General features: G+C 42.9%; 1 protein-coding gene across 7 annotated transcripts in view; it reads right to left on the minus strand.

Moving 5' to 3' along the window:
* The window catches only part of LYSMD3 (LysM domain containing 3), a 117,472-nt gene that overhangs the window by 47,232 nt on the left and 45,510 nt on the right, over window positions 1–24,730 (minus strand). For 2 of the 7 annotated variants that reach the window (XM_085632464.1, XM_085632466.1), the window contains one exon: window positions 20,518–20,596. The exons of the other annotated variants lie outside the window; for them this stretch is intronic. The gene's annotated coding sequence lies outside the window, so the exon portion shown is untranslated. The remainder of the gene's footprint in view (window positions 1–20,517; window positions 20,597–24,730) is intronic. 7 annotated transcript variants of the gene reach the window in all.

Genomic DNA, 24,730 nt, shown 5'->3' on the forward strand with positions numbered 1-24,730 from the left:
TTTGAGGATCATCGATTTTTGGTATGCGACACAAGTCCAGTGACTTTGCTTGGACGTGATTTACTGTGCAAATTAAATTGCAGAACCAGGGTAATTGAATTCCATACGAATGATGAGGATGTTGTCTTTACACTTGCCCAACAGGAATCAGATGTGGGGATGTATCCTCTCCTGACGAGTGAGGATTTGCCTGTTGAATTGAGGGATACAGTGTTACCTGAAGTCTGGGACTTTACAGGTAAAGATATCAGACTAATCAAAGGTGTCGGCACAGTCTAAAATACAATCAAACCAAATGCAAAGTTTTTGAAAGTTTTTTTTTAGTTTTTAGAGTTTTATATAGCGCAAACTAGACTCGAGAAATCGGGTACCAGAGCGCTTTACATGAGCACCAGTTTCGTTACAGATGGACACATTTATTTTTATTAGGCACGGGGAGATTAAGTGATTTTCCCAGAATCACAGGATGCTGAGCTTCATTGCCAAGACTCGAACTCGGTTCCCCAGCTCCGAAGTCGACTGCTCTAGCCATAAGGCTACATACATCCTCTCCCCAAGAATCATCCCACAATATAATTTGTCTCCAGAGACCATTGCTGGAATTATGTAAGTAGGTTATGAAATCAAAAGATGAGGAGACAAAAGCAGAACAGCAGGGCTGGGTGCGAGCAGGTTGTACCAAGAGGGAAGATGACATGTTGGTTTATATTGATGGCAGACCAGTATTGCCGGAGAGCATATGGTCACCAATGGCAAGGCGCTATGGTCCTCCACATGTTGGGAGAGATGGAATGATGAGTCCTTTCCAGCAGCGTGAAACAATCCCAGATTAAATTACTGCAAATACGCTATACCATTGTTGTGTAATATGTCAGCAACACAACCTAGGAAGAAAAACACAAGTTGTCATGAGTTACATTGGTAAATATGCATGTCCTTTCAATCGGATGCAAATGGATTTCATAGAGATGCCCCTTTACAACGGTTTAAGATTTGGTCCCTGCGTGTATTTTCTCAAAATGGGTCGAAGCTCATTCTACTCGTACGAATGATAATTTGACGGTGACAAAACTGCTGTTATGGGAGCATATTCCGAGATTCGGAATGTCTGCAGAACCTTTTTTTTTTTTTTATAATGAGGTCCCGAAAATGTTATGTGCAGCACTACAGGTTGAGCAGCAGCTCCACTGCAGTTAGTAACCAGAGAATTCTGGGTTGGTTGATAAAGTTAACGGCACACTGAAATCCAGATTGGCGAAAGTATGCCCTTCTACGTCTTTGAAGTGGCCAGATGCATTGCCTCTTGTGTTGATGAGTTTGAGAAGTACTCCAGATAGGAGGACAGGATTGTCGCCCCACGAAGTGATCCTGTGCAGTGTGATGAGGGTGCCAGCTGTTCTGCTAATGCATTAGTCAATATTACAGATGAACTTGTATCGGACTATTGCAAGGGCCTCACTTATGTGGTACTTTCAGTCTCTCACCAGGTTTGAGAAGTTGCCCTTGCGGTCATACAGGAGTAGACCATGACCTCAGTCTAGGGGACTGGGTAATGGTAAAGAAACGCATATGAAAAATGTGTCTGGAACCTTGCTAGAATGGGCCTTTCCAGGTGATCTTGGTCACCAATACCACGAAGTCCCAAGTCCCCTTAATGATACAACAGCGCCTGTTCCTCATGCACTGGAGGGACCTGGTCAGCAAATCTGTTGGGGATCAGAAAGCTCCTGGGACAGCGCTTGTTTGGCCTGAGGGGAGTCCAAGAGTCAACTTGGGGTTCAGAAGGGTCACAGCCAAGAGATTTGACTACAAGAGGTACTGACCCCCATTAAGTAAGCGAGTTGTGCCCATAAATCATTGCCCCAAAAGAGGTGAGATTCTGAGAAGCTGTCTGACCACTGGGCGAGTACCACCAACTATTCCTGAAAGCTCTGAACCATCAGATCAAAGTGACACAGATGATGAGCAAACATCCATGAGGAGATCAAAAAGAGTGAAGGTACCAAGTCAAAGGTATGCATCTCCTGAATGGACTTATTTGGTTGCTAATGAGTGGGAACAAGTTTTGTGCTACCATTACACGTCCGCCTTAACCTCCCTGAAGCAAACTGCATTATTGATATGAATTTTTATCTGGATGTACCAACTGATGGACTGACAAAACGTTTCCTGCATCTACTCATGAACGAAGCTGATATGAATCTTTCCTTATATGAGAATATTTTGATCTTTGCCATACATTTTTTGTGCCGAGATTTTGCTAAATTGCTCAAAACACTGCTGCTTTTTAAAAAAAAAAAAATCTTAAAACGATCTTAATCTTGAGTAACTATGCAGTCCAACGCTAGAATCTCTTCAAAATGCAAATGTGTATATACTGTGATTCTTTCTATTACTGTTTTGATATTAATTGCAATGCACACTCTTAAATCTGCCACATTACATTTTTGTGAAAGACTCTAAACTTACTATTCCTTCTGGAGCCACTAAAATAAATGTTTCTGATTTAACTGATATGAATGCCAATTCTTCACACAATAACACTTTGAAAATGTATTTTTGGCTCAAATTTTTATGCTACACTGCTTAACAAATATGTAATAGTATGGATGTTGGCAATTGGTACATTTATCTGCAAATATCTTCAACAGTTGATGAGAGCGTGACCTACCATAGCTTACCTTTAACATATGGAATTTCTAGCAGTGTGTTGGCTAGCTTATTTTACGGTACTGATCAGTTACTATATTATTACTCTAATTTAGATCTGAACTTTTCAGAAATTTCCGTGCTTAGACATTAAAATCCGAAACCTGAAGCTTCAACAACCGAGACTACGGGTTACTTATTTATACCCACTCAATCTTTTGACAAGGCTTATGCACTTAGAAATAACCTAACATGTACATTAAGGAGAACCGAAAATAATTGCATAGATTTAGTGGAAAGTAGACAAGACCATGAAATAAATAATATAAGTGCACTGCCTAAACTAACTCCTTGGAGCTTATGGCGAGTAGAAAACAAAATCATTGAGCGAATGGTTTCATTAGCTTTAGACTGGCAACACAATGGCAAACTTTGCATACACAGAAATAAATCAAATATTAACATTGTTGTTGTGGGATTTTGTGAATGTGAACATACATTTGAATTGTAGGAAAATGTGGGAAGATATTTAGAAGGTGTAGATCCCATTTTCTCTGGAGTGTATTATGTTTGTGGGAAGAGGGCTTATTACAAATTGCCAAGAAGATTGTAAGGAAGTTGTAATTTGGGAATCGTTTTTCCAAAAATGTATCATGTTAAGCGAATTAAAGAAGAATTAGTGGAAACCAATCAGAGAAAGAAAAGAAGTGCAAGTGAAATAGTAGGTGATCTATTTGGAGTTCAAATACCTTCAGTAGGAGTAGCATTTAATTAGAAAGCGGTCTACTACTGTTGATAAACTTGCCACCTGTACAACTGTGGGTTTTTCTGTTGTAAATGAAGAAATGTTATAGATAAAGATTGATGGTGATTCAAAATAAACTTGCCTTTGGTATTCTTCTTGCCAAAAGAGGGCGGAGTCTGCAGATTAATGAAAGTTCAACACTGTTGCATGTACATACCTGATAGGAGCAAAGACTTGCAAGGTTACATTAAAAAATGTCTAACTTAAACAAAGACCTGAAAGACTTAAAGCAGATGGTGCATGGGCAAACACAGACAAGGGATTATCGAATATTAGAAACTGGTTGGGAAACTTGGGAAATGGATTAGTGATTTTCACCTGGTGACCTGCAGTGGCGATCTCTTTGTGCATAACTCTGCTGATATTGTCAATCAAATTTTGCAGAACCAAAATAGTAAAACTCGTGGAGTAAAAAGGACAAGAGCTGGTCTTAAAATGGAGGATGCACAATGCAAATTTTATGATGAAATAAAAGTCTTAGAAGAGAGTAGAATGAAGCTGTTAAACACAACACACCCATAATCTGTGACGAAATATGATGTGGTAGATAAGATGATAGCTTGATTTGCCATCAGATGGGGGGGTGGATGTACACAATTTATAAAAATCATGAAACACATTCACAAATTAAGGCCACAAAAAATTTGAAAGTACACTTTGCACACGCTAGACACAGTGACACATGAAAATGAGACAGGTGTAGTGAAAGCAGCATAAAAGCGTGCTTGTAAACACCGTGAGACGAAGAAAACATATATACAAGATAATACCAATACATATATACGAAGTTGCACTAATGAATTTCTAATGCACGTTGATTATTAACGTATATTGATGCCATTTTGATGTAAAGTGAAGTGGCCTAGTGTTTCAAATGCTTTTTCTTGAGAATGAAGTACAAGCTTAAAGCTTTGCATAGTAATACTAAAGGTTCTATACTTTATGAAAATATAAAATGATTTTTGTAATATGAATCTAAATAAATATGCACTTATATGAGTATTATGAACTTTTGTGGTAGTAGGGCATTTCTAACGTTAGCTATTTTCCATGTAATAATGGCTGATGAACATTCTACATAATCTTTTTGTGAACCGATTTAATTTCACTATATGCGATATTGATTTAGAATTTATATTCATTTAAACACATGATGCCAACTTAAAGTCCTTTTTTAAATGTGTTTTTCTAATACTGATCTTTTCCCTGACTTAAAACAATTTTTGATATTCTACTAGTGAAATGCTGCTTAATTTGTCCTGTACATGTGTACACCCCGACATTCCTGAATGTTTCTTCAACGTTCACAGTGAAATATTCTTGTGGGAACAGGATTGCGGCGGTTAATTCAAAATACAACTTTATTTCCTTTCCACCAATGTTAATCCTATGTTGACTTTCAAATCTCTTGTTTTTCATGGCTACCATGGGACAGCTTCTCAATGTTTCAAGTACCTCAGGTGTCATTACATATTTCCGACCATGCAATGGTCTTTCGAAGGTGGTGCGATCTTAAAAATGTTATAAAAGATCAAACCCTAAAATACTTTTCTTTTCCCCGTGTGAGAGGATGCTGTGGTGATTGATTTTTTTCATCCATCTTTTGATTTGGACTGCCTTGCTAATGGACTGAACCTTCTTTGCCGAATCATTTCCATTTTTAAATTTCTTTGTTCATGCCAATGGACTCACCCTTAATGGACTTTAATTTTGAATCCTTTCCCCATCTTTGTAGGCCTTCAGCTGCTAGATAAACAAATTATCCTTCTGCCATAACGGTGGTGGTACTCTGTAAACGTGATACTGATGTTAATAACCATCCAGTGCTTTTTGTACGAGCTGTGATGATCTTAACTGGAATTCTCAAACAACTGCTTATTGTGATGAACTTTGAATCTTTAATACCAAATTAATAAAATATCTATACGAGTCTATTATTGAGTCCTATTGGTTCTTCCATTCAAACTATGCTATTTACTTATGACTTAATGTGTTGCAGGGAGAATCATCGAACTCTGACAGAAAATCAGGTGTTACTTCTTCTGACTTGACTTCTGTAGGAGGTTGGGTCTTCCTGTTGCTATCCCTTGTTTCTACAGCAAGTTTTTGAGAGTGTGTATCAAAATCTTATTTCAAATTTGTGAGTTGGCGGTCAATTAATGGTCCTCTTTGCACACCTAACATGGTGCTCGGTTACCCTAATTTCCACCCCTCCTATAGGCTGAGAAAGATTTATCAGAGGATCATTGCCTCTGTGGTAATAGAGAGTGTTGCAAATGGTGTAATCGTAAAGGGCCCAGTACGGTTAGAGAAGTAAATAAGAGTAAGCACATAAATAAGTTTTACCACGCTTTACACTGCAACAACAGTGTGTCTGAAATCTGTGAAGTGTTCCACAAAAGGTGCTCCATGAGTGTTGCATTTTATCCTATTCCAGAGTTAAAGTATCCGTGTCCTGACTTTTTGGATTGCCTGTCAAATCTAGACACTGCCACAGGGACATCATTGGGCATAGACTACATTAGAGGAATTACAGTTTGCAAAATGTTCAATAGGATATTTACTCTGTTCATGTTCAAATAATTGTATCTAACTATAGTACATACATGCCCTACAGTTGCCACACTGATTGTGGCCAATTATTAGAGCGGGATTCCCCTTTGTGAACACCAGGCAGGAGTGCACCTAGCCGTGTGTTTAACTTCTTTTAAAGGCAAACCAAGTTTTGGTCGAGGTCTGAAGGAAACCCTGTACAATGTGTCAATGTTTGTTCACAATCTTCATGATCAGTTTATTCTCAACATAACATCCACTCACATACATTAGATGTTCTTTATCCTAAGATTTTGGTTTGGTGGTCAGAAGGTTATCCCCAGGAAAGCAGCAAGCACTCTTTTTCACAATAAATACATCAGGCCTACTGCCTTTATCATAACATTTCTTAATAAACAGATCAGGCCTACAGCCTTCATCACTGGCTTACCACATTAATCAATATATATGCTATATTGAGCATTAGCTTTCCCTTAAGGCAAAAATTGCAACACAAGCCTTTTTTGGTGTAAGCACAAATTGTCTATCCAATCAACGCTATACTCAAGCTAACCAACATTTGGGTGGAGTCCAAACCCCACTCTCAATATAACTTTTAAAGGATTATGTTACTTGCCCTGTAAGCATCTGTTCTAAGCATGTAGTGCTGTAGGTTCACATTCTTTGCATATTAATGTCATCTAATGTTGGGTCCGAATGTGCGCAAGTTGTTTTTCTTCAAAGAAGTCTTTCGAGTCACAAGGTAAGGCGACTCCTCCACTTGCTAATATTGCGCATGGGCATCAACTCCAATGTTAGATTGTTTTCCCGCAAGAGGGTGAGAACGAAGTATAAGTAAGTAGCAGAAAAAAAAATGTCCATGCATATGAAAGTATAGATAAGAACTGCAATGACCATAGGTGTCCGGGAAGGAGGGTGGGCGCATGTGAATCTACAGCACCACATGCCAAGAACAGATGCTTACATGGTAAGTAACATAATCAGTTCAAGGCATGTCTGGCTGTAAATACACATGCTTTGCACAGACTGTACAGCTGTGTCCTCCAAGAGCGGTGGCTAACCAGTGGTCATAGCAGTTGTTTGAATAAGTGTATGTAGCACCGCCTGTCTAACATCAGCTTGTTGGCATGCTAGAACATCCATGCAATAGTGCTTAGTGAAAGTACGTGGTGTAGACTATGTAGCTGCTTTACAAATGTCAGCTATGGGGATGCTGCCTAAGAAAGGCATGGATGCTCCTATTTTACGAGTACAGTGTGCTCTAGGGGGTATAGGCAAGGTTATTTTGGCTTTGATATAGCATGCTTGAATACATTCAACAATCCATCTGGAAATGCCCGATTTTGAAATGGCCTTTCCTTTATGAGCCGCTGTAAATTTGTTTAGCAAAAATCTATTGTTCTGTCAATATCCTACATTAATGCTCTTATTACATTTAGTGTATGAAGAGCTCATTCTGCAAAACAATCTGGTTGGGGAAAAAACAGGCAGGTCAATCGACTGGTTAATGTGTAAAGGGGATACAACCATTGGAAGGAATTTAGGTTTGGTACACAGAACCACCACATCCCTATGTAATTGGAAAAAACGTTCTTCTAAAGTTAGTGTCTGGAGTTCATTTACAAGCCTTAGTGAAGTGTTGGCAATTAAGATAGAAAACTTCCAAGATAGACGTTGAAGGGGGCAATTGTGTAATGCTCCAAAGGGTGAACCCATAAGCCTTGTGAGAACAATACGAAGATTCCACGCAGGTGCCGGTGGGATTCTGGGTGGTATTACTCTTTTAAGGCCATCCATGAAAGCCTTAATAACTGGCACTTAGGATAAGTGTTGTCTGTCTTGTAGACAGGCAGCCATTGCTGCAAAATCTATAGAAGTATAAGGTCAGAGTGCTGTAAATGCACAAGATAATGTTTTGTACAGATGCATTTAGTAAATCAATTGTTTGGTAACAACAGCAAAAAAAATATCTTCTCCACTTGGCTGCATAACAAGCTGTAGTGGTACGTGCTTCCTTAAGAATGATCATACATCCTAGTAGAAAGTTAAGGTACCTGAATTCTATGATTTTAGGAGCCAAATGGAAAGGTTTAGCTCCTCTGGGTTTGGAGATCAGATTTTGCCATGGTTCTGAGTGGAGTTCTGGGTTGAAGTGAACCTTCTTGCGAGGAACTACTGAAAGTTAGAGTAGTGTGGTGAACTACGGTTGACGAGCCCATGTGGGAGCCACCAGAATGGGGGTGATAGACGTTTGCCTGAGCCTCTGAACCAGAAATGGAAGAGGGAGAGGCAGAGAAGCAAAGACAACTATCCCTGACAAACTCATCCATATTACATTGCCTTTGGATAGGGGGTGTGGCAACCTGGAGGCGACGTTTGGGCCTTTTGTGTTCTCTGTGGTCACAAAGAGGTCGATTTGTTGAAACCCCCACATGTGGAAATATGGGAGGAGGACTTGGGGGTGGAGTTCCCACTCGTGGATGTGTTGCCTCATTCTGCTGAGGTCGGCAAAATCGTTGTCCATACCCAAATGATGTACCACTAACAGGTGGATTTTGTGATGTATTGCCCGACGCCAAATGGTCTGAGAAAGGTGTGAAAACTGTAGAGTGCCCCTCACCCCCCCCCCCCCCCCCCCCGTTTTTGTACATAATATATAGCAGTTATATTGTCCGTCTGGACTAGGACAACCTTGCCTATGAAGTAAGGTACAAATGCTTTCAACGGTAGGTGAACAGAATGATGCTCTAGGTAGTGGATATTGAGATTCTGGTGCTTAGTGTCCCAGAGACCCTAAACTGTTAGATCTTGTAGGTGACACCCCACCCTGTGAGAGATGCATCAACACGGTCGAACAGCCACCCTTTTACCAGGTTTTGTGTGTTCCACCACTGCAGGGAACGAGGAATGAGGCTGTTTACCAACCCTACATGGTCCAGTTGACCCTGTCCACGGTCATGCCAACAATTCTTGTAAAGGAAGCATGTTCAGTCTTGCATGAGACACAGCGCGAGCGATGCATGATGCAATCATTCCCAAAAGACGTATTCAACATTTTGACTGTCAAGTATTGATAGGCTTGAAATTGTGGTAGCAGTGTTTGAATTTTTTTTAATTCTGGCTACATTTGGATAGGCTAAACCTAAATGAGTTGTGAGCATAGCCCCTAGATATGGTTGCAGCTGTGGAGGTTGAAGATGGGAGTTTTGAACATTGATCGTGAACCCCAGGTGATGTAGGAGGTTTATGGTAATCGGAGTGTGTTAAAGACACAGAAGGTGTGTAAGAGCTTTGATAAACCAGTCGTCTAGATATGAGAAAACATGAATTTTGATCTGTGGAAATACACTGCTTCCACTGCTAAGCATTTGGTGAACACGCGTGGTGCAGTGGTGACTCTGAATGGAAGACCTTAGATTGGTAATGTTTTCCTGCTATCACAAACTGGAGGTATTTGTGATGTGCTGAGTGAATGGGAATGTGAAAGTATGCATTCTTTAAGTCTTGTGCTGACATGAAGTTGCCTTGGTGTGGAAGTGGAAGCACCTGTTGAACTGTGACCACATGGAAGTGTTCTGATAGAAACTAGTGATTCAGAGGCCGTAAATCTAAAATTGGCTGTAGGAGCCATCCTTTTTGGGAATAAGTAAGTGCAGGGAGTAAATCCCTGACCCTTGATGTTATAGGGGAAATGGCTCTATAGCTCCTTTGAGTAGGAGAGCTTGCACTTCCTGTTTGATCAGTTTTTGTTGTTCCAGAGAGAGCCTGTGGGAGCGAATGGAATATTGGGAGGAGTGCTGATGAGCTCCAGGCAATAACCATGTTGCATAATGTTCAACACCCACCGGCCTGATGTTATGGATTGCTAGGTGGGATGAAACAGCTGTAATCAACCCCCGCCAGGTGTATAATGATCGAGGGAAGGATAAGTGAGTCACGGTTTGTTGCCAGATGGGGCATTACCTTTGCCCCGGCCTGTGAAGTGGTAACCCCTGTAGCTGCCTCTGAAATATCACCTAGATGGAGAGGATTGGGTTTGTGACCTGTAGAATGATGCAGCGGCATCTGTAGAAGTGGTTTTGGAACCTGGTCTATAAGAGGAGAAACAAAAGGAGCCCAGAGTAGTGGGTGTTTGAAGTGCTCCAATAGATTTAGCAACCTCAGTATCTTTTTTTATTTTTCCCATAGCCTCATCTACTTGTGGGCCCAAGAGATGCTCTTTATCAAAATAGGACGCTTAACAAGGTTTGCTGTACGTCTAGCTTAAATACAGAGATACGCAGCCAGGCATGCCTATGTAGGAGGATACTTGTATTGATGCCTCTGGCAGAAGTATCCACAGAGTCCAGTACGCATCTTCTGGAAGAGTTGAAAATTAATTTTCCATCCTGAACTCGTCTTGTCCTTTTCTTATGTGCTTCTAGTAGATATTAGAAGAGTTCCTCCATCTCATCCCAGTGATCTCTTTCATATCTAGCCCACAGCCCCTGTTGGTTTGCAATATGCCAATAATTGGTGGATTGCTCAGCAATCCGTTTACCTTATGCATCAAGGAGTTTGGACTCATCAGAAGGTGGTGCGTCTGCTGCAGTTTGTGAGTTTGCACGTTACGGGCATTTAAAAAAACTAGAGAGTCTGGTGGTAGCTGGCCTCAAATAAAAATTGGGTCAGAATGTGAAGCCTTATATTTTTATCTACCCTAATGGTGATAATGCGAGCCCATGCAGGATCCTTAAACTTATCTACATGGCGCATCATGCCTTTCAGCATTAGAAGATAATGAGATGCTCTCTGTGTTGTGCACAATGTCTCAAATAAAAAAAATCTTCTTCCATAGATACTTTATATACCGTAACCCCATGGTATGCTGCAGCCCTACAATGAGCTCCTGATATGAAGTGTTATCATCAGGAGGTGAGGGCCTGGTAGAGCATAGATCTGGAACCCCTTGGGGGTGAAGGTCATAATCCAGCCAAGGGTGTGGTGATGGTGCTGCCCCATAAGTGTCATCATCCCCCTTCCCCCCCCCCCCCTAGACTGGTAGGCTTGTCCTTTTTCTTCTTCATAGGTATTGGCAAATCAATAGCTTCTAGGATAAAGGTTTGCTGCTTGGTAGAAGGCAGTGACGTAGTCTTTGTAATAATGCGGCCAGTCTCTGGATGGATATGGATCTGTTTTGTTTTGGATCGAGTCTCTTCTACATTGTCTCCAAAATAGGCTCTGGGACTGTTGAAGGAGCTGATTTCGGTGCAGAAGGTTTCGGAACCAAACCAGTTTTAGCTTTCAGAACCGGTTCGGTCCAGTTTCGCCTTGGTACAGAACCAAAAGGCTTCGTATGTGGTTTTGGTGCCGAGCCCGAGGGCAGGGCAGCTGAAGCTGAATCTCTGTGCCGACAATGGCCAGATTGTGCTACGCAAACAAATGATGGACAGAATGCTCAATAAATCATACATTCACCCCCAGTCAAGAGATCTGGGTTAACTCCATTTTTCTTTTGCTCACCATGCCACCCCAGTTTAGACCTGGCCATATGCAAATCAGTCTTGACCCTGTGCCTCATGGGAACAGTCCAGACCGAACAGCCAAGCCAGGTCCTCCCTGGAACAGAAACAAGCATCCTGGGACCAGTTTCAGGGTATTAACCTTCATCAACCAGGCTAGCTTGAATCCAGTGGCACACTGAGCAAGTGACCCACGTCTGGACATACCCATCCCATTTAGGGTGAAAAGTGCTATGCAAACAAATGATGGACGGAATGCTGAATAAATCATACATTCACCCCCAGTCAAGAGATCTGGGTTAAATCCATCGTTCTTTTGCTCACCGTGCCACCCCAGTTTGAGAAAATTCGATTTTCGATCGTGATCGAATTGACCCGCTATTTCGTGCTCCGCCGCCATTTTGTGTTGCCCTCACTCAGGCAGCACGACGATCAAAGTCTTTTCTGCTTTTCCTGCAATATTGTGTCGAAATAGCCTTGTGCCTCTGTTTACAAAGCTGATGTTAGAGACTGGCCGAGTACACTAATCCCTGTCTCAACTATCTGTTGATTCACACTATTCTCTTCTGACTTTATCTTATCGTCTGGCCTTCGCTGTCCTCTGTTCGTATTCTCTTGTTTCACAACTGTCCTCCAAAACACACAAATGTATTTCGCCACCTGCAAGTCAGTAGACCTGGTTAATACCTTAACCTGTGGGGAGGGGTAACAAACACAGATGGAGGAGAGGCTTCTTTGAGTTACTCGATACTTTGTTTTCCAACTTTTCCTATTGGCTCTATCCTATTTTCGAACTATTCTTATTGGCTCCTTTTATATGTTTTAGGTGTGTTCTTAGTTAATGTATATTTCATATATGTACTATATAAGATTGTGCGCCACGGAGTGAAGTGGCAGTCTCCTGAGAACGTACCGTGTGTACTTTTAGGACAACTGTACTAGCTGCAGCTAATAAATCCGATCTTTTACGCCGACAGAGTGTCCCTGTGTCTCTGTCAGCTGAAGCAGGAGAACCCAGGAGATTAAGGCGTACCCTGCGCCGCCAGGCCCAAAAGGTTCTGGTTCTTCAATTGGCGCCCAACGTGGAGCGGCTTCAGTGGTAGTGGTTCTGCCTGAAGGTCGTGTGGAACCCCGCAGGAAAATTCTGGAGGAATCGCGAGCCACGTCAAGCGACCCCTGTATGTTGAAGTGGTCCAAAGGTCTTTTGCAGCGTGGTTACTCCTTCCTGACGGCTACCGACGACTGCTGCCCTGACTGCCGCCCTGCCTTGGCCCTTCCTTTGGTGATGTATGGTAAGGCGAGACGATAGACGGGCCTCTGTTGGCGTAAGAAGACGTCCTTAGTTAAGTATTGGTGGATCGCACCCACAATTTTGGTTCTTTGTTCCTTAGATTCGACTATTGCAATAGCCGAAGCCGAGGGGTAAGTGCATTTGTGCTGCGTAAACTGAGTTTTACCTCCTTGAAGTTTGTGAACAGTCCGGTGAAATCACGAGATGCCTGGCCTGACTAAGTTTGGAAAACTTTGTTGCTTTGGTTGTAATAGGGATTCCCGGCTTGAGGACTCTTGTTCCAAATCCTTCGGTTGGAACTCCCACATATGAGCTCTATTCTAAACATGGTATTGGCCCCATTGCCTTTAACGAGGCATGGACCCGATACACGAAGAAAGATGGTGTTTTAAAATGGCCAGAAAATAGTACTTTCGATTCTGATGTGCTAGATAATTTGGAAGCAGTTTTATTCAAAAGAAAAGCCCGGCCGGCAATGTTTGACTCTTTCCGCCTTTGGCGTAAGGAAGCCAAACAGAGAGAAATTAAACAAGCAAAACGAGATAGGAAAGTACAGGGTATGACAATTATACAGGCTGCCCAACAATTCAACGATGACGAAATTAATAATGCGATGGAAATTTCAGAGAGACAGCATCGTATGGCGATAGATAAATGCTATCCGGTGTTGCCTGTTTCCCCTTCCGATAACAAGAAAGATTTAGAAGAAGATCCCCTAATGTCTCATTTATTGAGATTGCCTCCGCCCTATGCACAAGGTGCTAATGCACCCCTGTTGTTACAGCCTGTTCAGCCGCCAGCAGTACCTCCGCCTGTTCCGGCTCTTCCGCCTTTGCCCCTTTCAGTATCTCCGCCTCTACCAGTTTTTCCTTTAACTTCAACTTCTTTGCCCTCATCTCCTGATGTTCGATTTCCTTTGCCTTCTGCTCCTCCTGCAATTACCGGTTCTCCTTCCGTTAGTTCGCCTAATACCTTGTCCCCTATTCTTATGTCCAATTCTCCGTCTGTGCGTAAGCGGCTCACAGACACTGTCACTGGTCTTTTATCACCTTTCTTTGAGGCGTTAAATGTGTCTCCGGCTTTTGCTCGAAGACAGTCTCGTAGTCAGTTCCCAGATTCTGAAGAACGAGAAAGGTTGGTCTCTCTCGCACGTAAATGGATCAAAAGGGGTCCCCAGTACAGTGTGCCCAATATTATGCTTACCTTCTTACAATGGAATGCGCCTACGCAAAGATATGTTTAATGTAATGTGTGATATTCTCGTTAAAGAATGGGAGGATATGAATTCGAGTTCGATTCCACAGGGTCTGTTAGATGTTCAGGCTGACTTCGATAAAGGACTTATTGTGGGTTCTAAGGTTGAGAAAGCTGTAAGGACACTTATTACCTTTAGATCCTTGTTGTCCTCTCAGACTTTCCTTGATTCCGATCCTTCAGTTAGGTTGACACTGAAAAATTATCCCATGAGAGAGGTTCCTCCAGTGTGGAAGGAGGAAGTTGCGGCTCAAGGTAATAATCCAGCTATTCCTGCTCATTTCCAACGTATATGGGTACATGTCCCTTGGAAACGATCTGAAGTTTTAGCACTTAAACAGACTTTACCGGATCCTCGTAAGAATCCTGCATGTTATTATAAAGAATTGTCACAGACTGTTGATGCTTGCATCATGAATTTAGCCGATAATGATAAGTTAATGGGAAATGTAGTTCCGCAAGCATTATGGGCTAAGATTCGTAGAGAGAATCATGTTCAAGCATTAGGTGGTGATTAGGCTGCTATAACTGCCGCGGATGCAGCTCAAGTGTGTGGTGCAAAGCCTGATGCTTTGGTTTCAGCACTCCCTGGTAGGATTATTACATTAAAGAAAACGATGATGCCTGCCTTGAGAGTTAACTGGGATAAATTAGCGGCATGTAAACAGAAGAAAGATGAGTGTCTCCGATTTCTTCACTCGTTTCGAGGAAACATTTATTGATCACAGTGGTCAAGATATGACTACGGAGGGTGGACAGCGATTATTTGTGGATAAATTTGTATTTAATTTGCTTCCCGAGTTGTCACACAAATTGAAAGATTCTGAAAGTTCATGGGCTGTTTCTTCTTCTGCCCAGATATTGGCTACTGCACAATATTATGAGAACAGAGATAAAGAAGAAAAAGAAAAGCTAGAGAAAAAGACGAAAGAATTAAAAACGAAGGTTCTCTTGCAACAAGCTTATCCTCCTCGTTATGTTCAGCCTCAGTTTCAACAGCCTCCGCAGTTTCAGAGGTTGTATCAAAAACCTGAGCCATATATTCCGCGACCTTTGTTAGGACCTAATCAATGTGCTTATTGTAGAGAGGAAGGTCATTTTAAGAGTAGTTATATTGCAGCGCAGTGGAGCATTATCTGATCCACGAGGTCATGGTGGCCTCCAGTCAACAAACAGAGGTAGAGGTCGAGGTGTGTTGACTCAAGAACAGCGTTCCTTTCCTCCTCCTAAGTCCGTGAACTATTTTGATCAGCAAAATGTTAGGTCTACACAGTATTACAATGAAGACCATTATATTGAAGGCGAGAATGAAAGTCTTCATGCTAACTAGGACAGCCTTGGACAAAATAAGGGAGTTGTGTCGAGTCCAGTAGATCAGAATGGACCTTATGTTAATGTCACTACAATGGGTGTTTCAGAGCCATTTCTTCTAGATACTGGGGCGATGAGAAGTTCTATCATTCATTCTAAACTCCTTGGGGCACATTTGTCTGGCTTAACGAATGTATCTGTAGGATTTTCTGGCGCCCCTGTTCGTAATCCGGTTTCTTGCCCTTTGCCTATTTCAATTGGCCCTTATGATTTAGAAGCTCCGCTTCTTTTGACGAATGGTTGCGGTGAGAATCTGTTGGGTTTGGACTTATTGAAAAGAATGCATGCTACGATATATTGTTCTCCTTCTGGTGTACATCTTACTTTAGGACAGAAACTGACTTCTCCAATGTATTTGTCCAAAGATCAGTTTCCACCTGAATTGCTTTCTCTTCCGGCAACGCTTTGGGCCACGGGTCCGAACGATGTGGGCTGTCTTGAAATTCCACCTTATGTTGTCACTCTCAAGCCTAATGTTGAATTGCCACGTATTCCGCAGTACAGAAATTCCACTGAAGGTGAAAAAGCACTTTTGGAAATCATTCATGATTTGATTCAGAAGGATGTGGTTGAGGAAACGAGAGGTAACATATGCAATAGTCCTATTCTTCCTGTTCTTAAACGCACTGATCCTTCTCAGCCTCCTGTTTATCGTTTCGTAATTGATCTTCGGGAGGTAAATAAAATTGTTGTACCGCAATTTCCTGTAGTCCCAGATATCACTGCTCTGTTGACAATGATACCTTCCACAGCGACTTGGTTTTCTGTTATCGATCTAAAGAATGCCTTCTTTAGTATTCCCATTGCTGAAGAGAGTAGGGATATTTTTGGCTTCTCTCTTGGAGGCCGAAGCTTCGGGTTTAAGCGCGCACCTCAGGGCTATTGTGAAAGTCCCTCTATTTACAGCCAAGCTTCAAAATATCATCTTGATACTTTCTATTTGCCGTCTGGTGCTGCTCCTATTCAGTACATGGACGACTTGTTAATCGCTGCTGATTCAGAAGATATCTGCAAAGATGTCACTGTCGCATTGTTACGTCACTTGTTCGATCTGAATAAGGTTTCACCTTCCAAACTACAATATGTTCGTCGAGAGGTTACCTATTTGGGTCATCTCCTATCAAAGGAGGGACGACGATTAACCCCAGAACGAATTCAGGCGATTGTGCAAATGTCTGTGCCATCCACACAAAGGGAGGTACGTGCCTTTCTGGGTATTACTTCTTATTGTAGGCAGTGGATTCCGAACTTTTCTTTGTTGGCTAAACCTCTGTTGGCACTCACTTTGAAAGATACACCTCAGCCCCTTCCATGGACTGACGAATGTCAGAAGAGTTTCACTAACTTGCGTGCTGCTCTGTGTTCTGCTCCTGTATTGGGTACTCCCGATTACAGTAAACCTTTCACGCTATATGTCCATGAGAGAGAGGGTTGTGCATTGTCAGTTTTAACGCAGCGTTTTGGAGAGAAACAGCGGCCATGTGCCTATTTTTCGGCTACGTTAGATCCAGTAGCTAAAGCATTGCCTAGTTGTCTTAGAGCGACAGCAGCAGCAATTTCTATTCGACAGTCTGCTGGAGTAGTGTTAGATACACTTATTGTTATGGTGCCGCATGCAGTGGATACCTTATTAAACCAAGCAAAAACACAACATCTTACGAGTGCTCGTTTGTCTGAATATGAGCTGACTCTTTTGGCTAGTCACGCGCATATCAAACGATGTAATACTTTAAATCCAGCTACTTTGTTGCCTCTTCCAGTAGATCAAGGTGTTCAAGAACAACATGATTGTTTCCTCCGTACTGAGGAAGAGACAAAAGGAAGAATCGACTTGAAAGATACGCCGCTAGAAAATCCGGATGGAATTCTATGGGTGGATGGTTCTTGTTTCAAGCTTCCTAATGGAGATACAGTTTCAGCCTATGCTGTTACTACTTTACATACAGTTGTGGAAACAGCACGCATTAGACACAATTCAGCTCAAGCAGCAGAACTGATCGCTTTAACGAGAGCATGTGTGTTGTCAAAAGGAAGAAGAGTGAATGTGTACACTGACAGCCAGTATGCGTTTGGTGTGGCGTTCAATTTTGGGTGTCTTTGGAAAGAGAGGGGATTCCTTACTTCCCATGGCACTAAAATACAACATGGTCAATTGGTGACTGATTTTCTTGAGTCACTTTCTTTACCTGCCCAAATAGCAATTGTGAAGTGTAGTGCGCACAAAAAGATTACAGACGATGTTGGTCGAGGAAATGCATTTGCAGATGAAGTAGCGAAAAAGACAGCGAGAGATGCTACAAGTCGAATGTATGTTGCGGGTCCTGCGAATTGGGTTAGAGAGAGAGGAATGTATGAGAATACAGTAGAAAGTGTAAGGTCAATTCAGGAAGAGGCTACAGAGAAAGAATTGAGTAAGTGGAAAGAAAGTACAGGAATGTTCGATGAGATGGGATGTTGGGTGGAATTATATGAATACCAACGTTGGCTGTTACCAGACGCTTATGTACTAGCAGTAGTTACTATGGCGCATGGTCCAGCCCACTTAAGTGCGAAGGGAATATGCAAACTTCTGGCTCCAGTGTGGCAGAACGAAGGAATCCCAAAGTGTGCAGAAAATGTAGTGAAACATTGCATTGTTTGTCTAATGTACAATCCGGGAAAGGGAACCCCCAACTCCAGCAGGTCACTTTGCTCCTCCGACATACCCATTTGAAGTGTTGCAAATCGATTACATTCACATGGATCGATGCAACAACCTCAAATATGTTCTGGTGGTAGTATGTGCCTTTTCTAGATGGATAGAAGCATACCCTCTAAAAGATAACACAGCTTTATCAACTGCTAAAGTTCTACTAAAAGAATTTTTCCCCAGGTTTGGTTTGCCGCGCATTGTCTGGAGTGACAATGGGAGCGAATTTGTGGGCCAAGTCATGCAAAAAGTTTGTGTGGGTCTTGGTATCAAGCAAAAGTTCCATGCGGCAAACCATCCACAGTCAGCGGGTTTAGTGGAATGCTACAATGGAACTTTAAAACTAAAACTAGCGAAAGTGCAGGCTAGTACAGCACTTAATTGGCCCGATGCTTTACCATTGGCTCTTCTATCCACCAGAACTGCTGTACACTCTCGTTTGGAACTTAGCCCTTACGAAGTGGTTTTTGGGCGCCCAGCTAATATATGGGGAGTCCCTTGCCCTAAGAAATACTCAGACTTGCCATATCCAATGTTGATTGATTACTTGCATGAACTTACAACTAAATTGCGTGTTCTCCATCAACAGGTTCAGAGTGCATTGCCAGAGGCTTCCACAGATCCAGGTCATTCCATCCAACCAGGTGACTGGGTTTGTATAAAGAATTTCCAAAGGACGAAAAATTTGGAGCCTCGGTGGAAGGAACCTCGTCAGGTTTTGCTTACTACAAGAAGAGCAGTGAAAGTCGAAGGAAAGAAAAATTGGATTCACGGCGTGCATTGTAAAAAAGGGCCTTTGCCTCTACCCTTCGATCAATGGGTGCGTAAGGGCATTAGTGACTCTGAGAGTGAGAAGGTTCCACGATTTGTACCTTTTAGTGATGCACGCCTGAATGGAACATTGTCTGAGAAAAAGGACGACGACATTCTTCAGGAAGCGATAACACCACATCGTCGCTTGAATACGACAAATCCGCGAACATTGTTCCGAGACCAAACTGCACCTGATAAAGAACACTATAACCTAAGACCTAGACTAAAGAACACTTAAGATTTTCTCTCTCCTATGTAGTATTCTATCCCGGTTGCAGGGTCACGGTAGGAGTCTTCGTTGCGACCCGAGTAGTGGCAATAGGCCTGCAGGACTTGCAGTGTCATAGGACGGCAGACAATCGTGACTAAGTGAGAAAGATTGCCGTGAACATCCATTTAGAAAGATGGAAACTACATTAGGCAAAAGAGAGAGAAAGGATAAAATGAAAAAAGAATCCTGTAGATTAATGCACAGTCATTTTAGTATAGCCTTATGTATCATTAGATTATTGTGTATCCTTTTGGCGTGTATAAGTTGGATTATTTATGCTCTGCAGCAAAAAGTTCTCTCCTTCTACCTCTTCGTCTTCTTCTACTGTCTCTCCACATCTATTTCATACCCTTCCTCAACATGAACTCATTAGAAGAACCGAATATTACAACAATTCATTTGTCCAGTTATTACATCAACACCAATTAGTGATCAATACAACTGACTGTTGGGTGTGTGGACTTACGCCACATACCACAGAAAAAGGAATGCCGTATTTAGTTCTCCCGTTCTCTTATGAGGGTTCTGCTTGGGCTTATTTTGTTATCTTCTCCAATGCCTATCAAAGCAAATTCAGACGATCCATTAGTTCATATATTGGTGGTCCGGATTTTAGTCATAGTTCATTGATAAAGGGAATGGTAGCTATGGCTAAAATCATGGAAAATAGTAAGATTTCCGTTGACGAAAGAAAAGCGTACACTAACTGGAACGTCACCCAATATATCACTAGCTTTAGTGATAAAGTTAAACAAGGAAAATTTCCACCGATTTGGACTATACCACATCAGGGCAATTTCTGTCTACAGATAAATGGTCAGTCTGCTGACACCGTACAAAGAAATAGCTGTTCCCACACATACGTCTACTCCTCTCAGAATTCGCCGCCTCTAGTACCATCTCAAGGCACGTATTTTATCTGTCACGATAGGGCTTACACGTGGTTGCCAACTGTTTTTTCTGGTACCTGTTATATAGCTTTCCTTCTTCCCCCTACATACACCGCTTCTGCAAATCATCATCGAAACAGATATGGCAGAGGGATTATTAATTCTAAAGACACAGCAGGACAAGAGGGAGGAGATTTCCTCAAAGGTTTTCTTCCTTTTTGGGGTCCAATGGCCAACAGCAGAAATATAAGGCAATTGGTTCGTGTCATAGAAACCACCATAGACATCACTGTAGGAGCCTTAAGTAATATCACGGCAGAACTACAGGATCGTCTTATGACTTTACAAAACTGAGTTGCCTTAGACTTTGTTCTTGCGGACCGTGGTGGAGTGTGCACATTGATTGGGTCAAGTTGCTGTATTTTCATACCTGATGACGCTCCGACAGTATACCTGTAGCTGACTTTAAGGTGAACCTTACCAAGTCCTTTTTACTTAATCCGACGGCCCTGGAGGGAGATATGAAACGCTAGCTTACTGTACACCCTTTCAAGTAGCACACAAAGAAATCAGATAGCTAGGCGCAAAGATTACACCCAGGGTTGAGAATCTCTATAAAGCCAATTTCCCACCCCTCCTTCGCCAATTACAATGAGACTCAAAGAGATGGACACCAATGTACTTAAAATGGATGGGGAGGATCAACGTGATCAAGATGATGATCCTACTTAGGGTCCTATACCTCTTTCAGGGTCTCCCAGGGGAAGTAGCCAATCAATCCTTCATTTATCTGCAATACCAAATTACGAAATTTATCTGGCAGAATCGTAGCGCTCGTTTATCCAATAGATTATTAAGGCTTCAGAGGCAAGAGGGAGGGCTCGCACTCCCGAACTTGGTAGCATACTGCAGAGCGGCTCAAATCCGGGTGGTCTCCGAATGGTCCTTAAGGGAGTCGGAGAAGCACTGGCTCCATGTAGACAGGGCGGTTACACAGAGAACAATATGGGACCTCATTTGGAAAACTAGAGACTCTAGCCCCCTGAATGTATATTTAAGCACTCCTACTAAAACCACTTTAAAAGTATGGTACGTGTTTGCCCCTCAGAATGGTCTTACCACCTTCACTTCCCCGTATTCTCCCATTCACTTCAACAAGGCATTCCCACCAGCTCTCCTACCTTTGACCTATAGAGGGACCTATAGAGGGAGGGAGGTAGGTCAGACCTGTTCCATGGGTAGGATATACTTTCATTCGCTAACTGCTGTAGGGACTTCAATCCCCCCAACACAGAGATTTCACTATAACCAATCGGGCCATTGGGTAACGCAGAAAGAGTACAGACAAGCAGCCACTAGGGATTTACTCCAGATTGAGCAATTTGTGCAAGGGTGGGGGAACTAAAAGAACCTTTTTATTCCTCTACTCTGTTCTCAATACATCAAATACTACTCGTAACCCAAGATACAGTACCTTCTGGGAAAATGTGTTGGGCAACTCTATCCCTATAAATCGTTGGACCACACTATGTAGAGACATACCTAAACACAACAGGTCATTAGGTCTACGGGAGGCCCACTATTAACTCCTTTATGACTGGTACCTCCACCCAGCAAAGCTTCACAAATTTTACCCAGCGACCTCGGATCGCTGTTGGCGGGGTGCGGTCTCTTGGGGGACTGCAGACATATTTGGTGGGACTGCGCTTTGATCAAGCCATATTGGAACGAGATCCTGGGATACCCCTTGCCCCAGACACCTGAGTTTGTCCTGCTGGGACTCCAAGACCCCTCCTTAAAACATCAAACGATAGGGGAGAGATCCATAATGTGGTTGTGTTTGGGGGCAGCCAAGATGGCACTAGCAGCAGCATGGAAAAAAACATTGCCCCCCTCCATGCCACAATGGCATACACGTTTGTGGCAAGGCCTCACCATGGAGTGACTGACAGATAAGCTTACGGATGTGGTTTGATTATATATAGGGTCTTTTGGTGGGATATCTGTCAAGGGGTTTACCATAGCTTTCCTGCCACCCTCGCACTCATGCCCTTCACCTATTTCAGGCTTAGGCCGTCAAAGTGATTCGCTAGAGCTTAAAGCCAGAGACACGGAGCCAAGCATAGCTTCTAATGCAGACACTCAAATTGATCACCCAAGCTGCAAAAATGATGTTGCAAAGTTGGAAATTGTAAAGAGTCTCGGGCACTGCATCATTTGTGCTCTCTGCTTTGCCCATGCAGTTTGTCTAATAGGCTGCTATCATTTCCAATTAGTCACTGTTAGAAAGAGTTAGGATACTGCAGGTACGTCTTGGCTCCAAGCTTCTGTATGTGCAGAGAGAGATGTTCAGAACATCAGTTAGATTGTAACTTACAAAATACATGCAACAAAAGGGGATGAGACACTGTAAAGGATGGCAATGTCTATGCAACCGTGCAGTACACAATTTTCAGGAACGGAGACAGGTAAATTCGTATATGCTAGCTGTTGCGTTTAAGAATTAGTAGACGGCTCAAACAAATTAAATGCCAATATTGTACAGCACACACAACATTTTTAAATGTGCTGTATTAGTCAGCAGCCAAATGACCAACTGACAGCTTCACTGGCAAAATGCCAAAGCCACGTGATCCAAAGTAAACATTCCAACAGTGCAATTACATGCAACAGAAACACACACATTCAAATACTGCCCAATGCCTGGAAGAAACAAGTAGAACTAATTTCGCAAGCTTTTGCCAACTAGCATTTTTAGGTCTCGGCTGGCGTTGAAGCACGCATGTGCTCCTCGCCTCGAGTCTTATAGTAATCAGCTTAGTTTGGGAGAAGGGCGCGCCCCTCATTTTCATTGGGTAGCGTCAGCGTTTATGTTAAACGCTGGCTTCCCATTGAAAAGGAGGGTTTTAAGTTGCCTTCCTTTGGCTTTTTTGGACGGCCCACTTGGACAGGCTCTCCTTCTTTCCTTCTGGCGTAAAAGGTTTCTTATCTTTATGAGGCCATGTGTTTGAAACACATGGCCCCATAAAGACAAGAGATCCTCTTTCGCTTTCGGGACCGCGCCGCGCTTCTTTTTTTCACAGCTACAATGCATCTCCCACTCCGCACCCTATCACAGACCTCCCAGACTGTGCCATGCCAGGCCTAAATTATCCAGGTGACTTTGTATTCGGGTACTCATAACTTACATCTGGAAAAATATGGAACACGTAAGCCCTGGTTCGATTACACTTTTGCTGAAGGAGGAGGTAGTCTTTTATACAGTTCATTGAATAGGATTTGGCATTTGCTTTGGTCAGAATAAAATTTGTGGTGCTGCAGTTTCACCGAAGCACTGAAGGGTTTCTAAAGATGCCTGCTGGAGTTCTGTGGGAAAGCACTGATTACCGATTAATGTTCTGAGTGAGGGAGATGTTGGAGCGTTCTAGTCCTGGAGATGCGGTGAGAGCTCTGGCAGAGTACTGAAAGATGTGATGTGGAGAAGAGAGGTCACGTCTGGAGCCCAGGCTGCGGTAGCCATTGAAAAGTAGTTTTGTGTAAGAATCTTTAACAGTCCTCTGAACAGATGTCAGCCCGTATTTCAGGGGACGACCATGGCTTTTGCTTTACCTATGCCGGTGTGTTGCCTCTGCAGTGGGGGTGGGTGGTGGTGGCTATGGATATGGAGCACTATATCATTAAACAAATGTGTGCTTCTCAGAAATGGAGATATTGTAGACTGAGAAGCTTACGGGTTCAAGTGTCTGTACTTGCGGGTTGTCTTTTGGGTGTGATGGGACCATCGCTGCTTACAAGAGGTCTGTCCCCCACTGTAGGATCTTTTAAGCCGACACTTGCAGATCTTCACGAAGTTTCTAATTTCTCACTTCCTGGCAACAGGTGTATACAACCGAGAAGTCTGCTAATGTATCTGGTTCTTGACGAACTGGTTATGCGCCTGGGCAGCCACAGGGCTTGTTTTCAAGGAATGTTGGAGGGCAAGCTTTGTTGGTTTCTTGCAGTCATGGGTGGAAGCGCTGTACTGGCCAGTCTGTGCAGGATTAACGAGGTTGGGGGTGACTACAATGTGCTTCACTGCTCTCCTCAGAACCCATTCATTGGCCTCTCTGCTGCGCTACATGGCCTCTCTAACAATCTACTTCTCTGCTCTCCTCCGACCCTCTCACCGGGCCTCTCTACTCTTTCACTGACCCTCGCTCTGTCACTTGGCCTCAACGCTCTCTCAATTAGTCTCTCCACTCTCTAGAACCATCCAGCGAAGCAATGGGTCTCTCTCCTCTAAAAAGACTGTTTACTCCCACTAGCCCGCTCTTCTTTATCACTGACCCTCTATTCTTTATCACTGGCCTCTGTTCTCTGTTTTCACCCTCTTTGCTCTGTCACTGGGCCTCTTTTCCCTATCATTTGACCGCGCTGCTCTTTTTCCAAGTCCTCCCTGACTCCATGAATCTCCCTCTCTCTCTGGTCTGTCCCTGGCCATGTGCCTCCCAAAGTCTCTCAGGCCCTCGCTTGTTTCTCTAAGTCCCCCTGACTGTCTCTTCTCTGCTACTGGACCCTCTGTTCTCTCTCCATGGACCTCTTGTTCTCTCTCCATGGACCTCTTGGTTATCGCTCTCATGTCTGCCTGAGTCTCAGGCACTCTT

This window comes from Triturus cristatus, chromosome 2_1, assembly GCF_964204655.1.
Source record: "Triturus cristatus chromosome 2_1, aTriCri1.1, whole genome shotgun sequence".
NCBI lineage: Eukaryota > Metazoa > Chordata > Amphibia > Caudata > Salamandridae > Triturus > Triturus cristatus.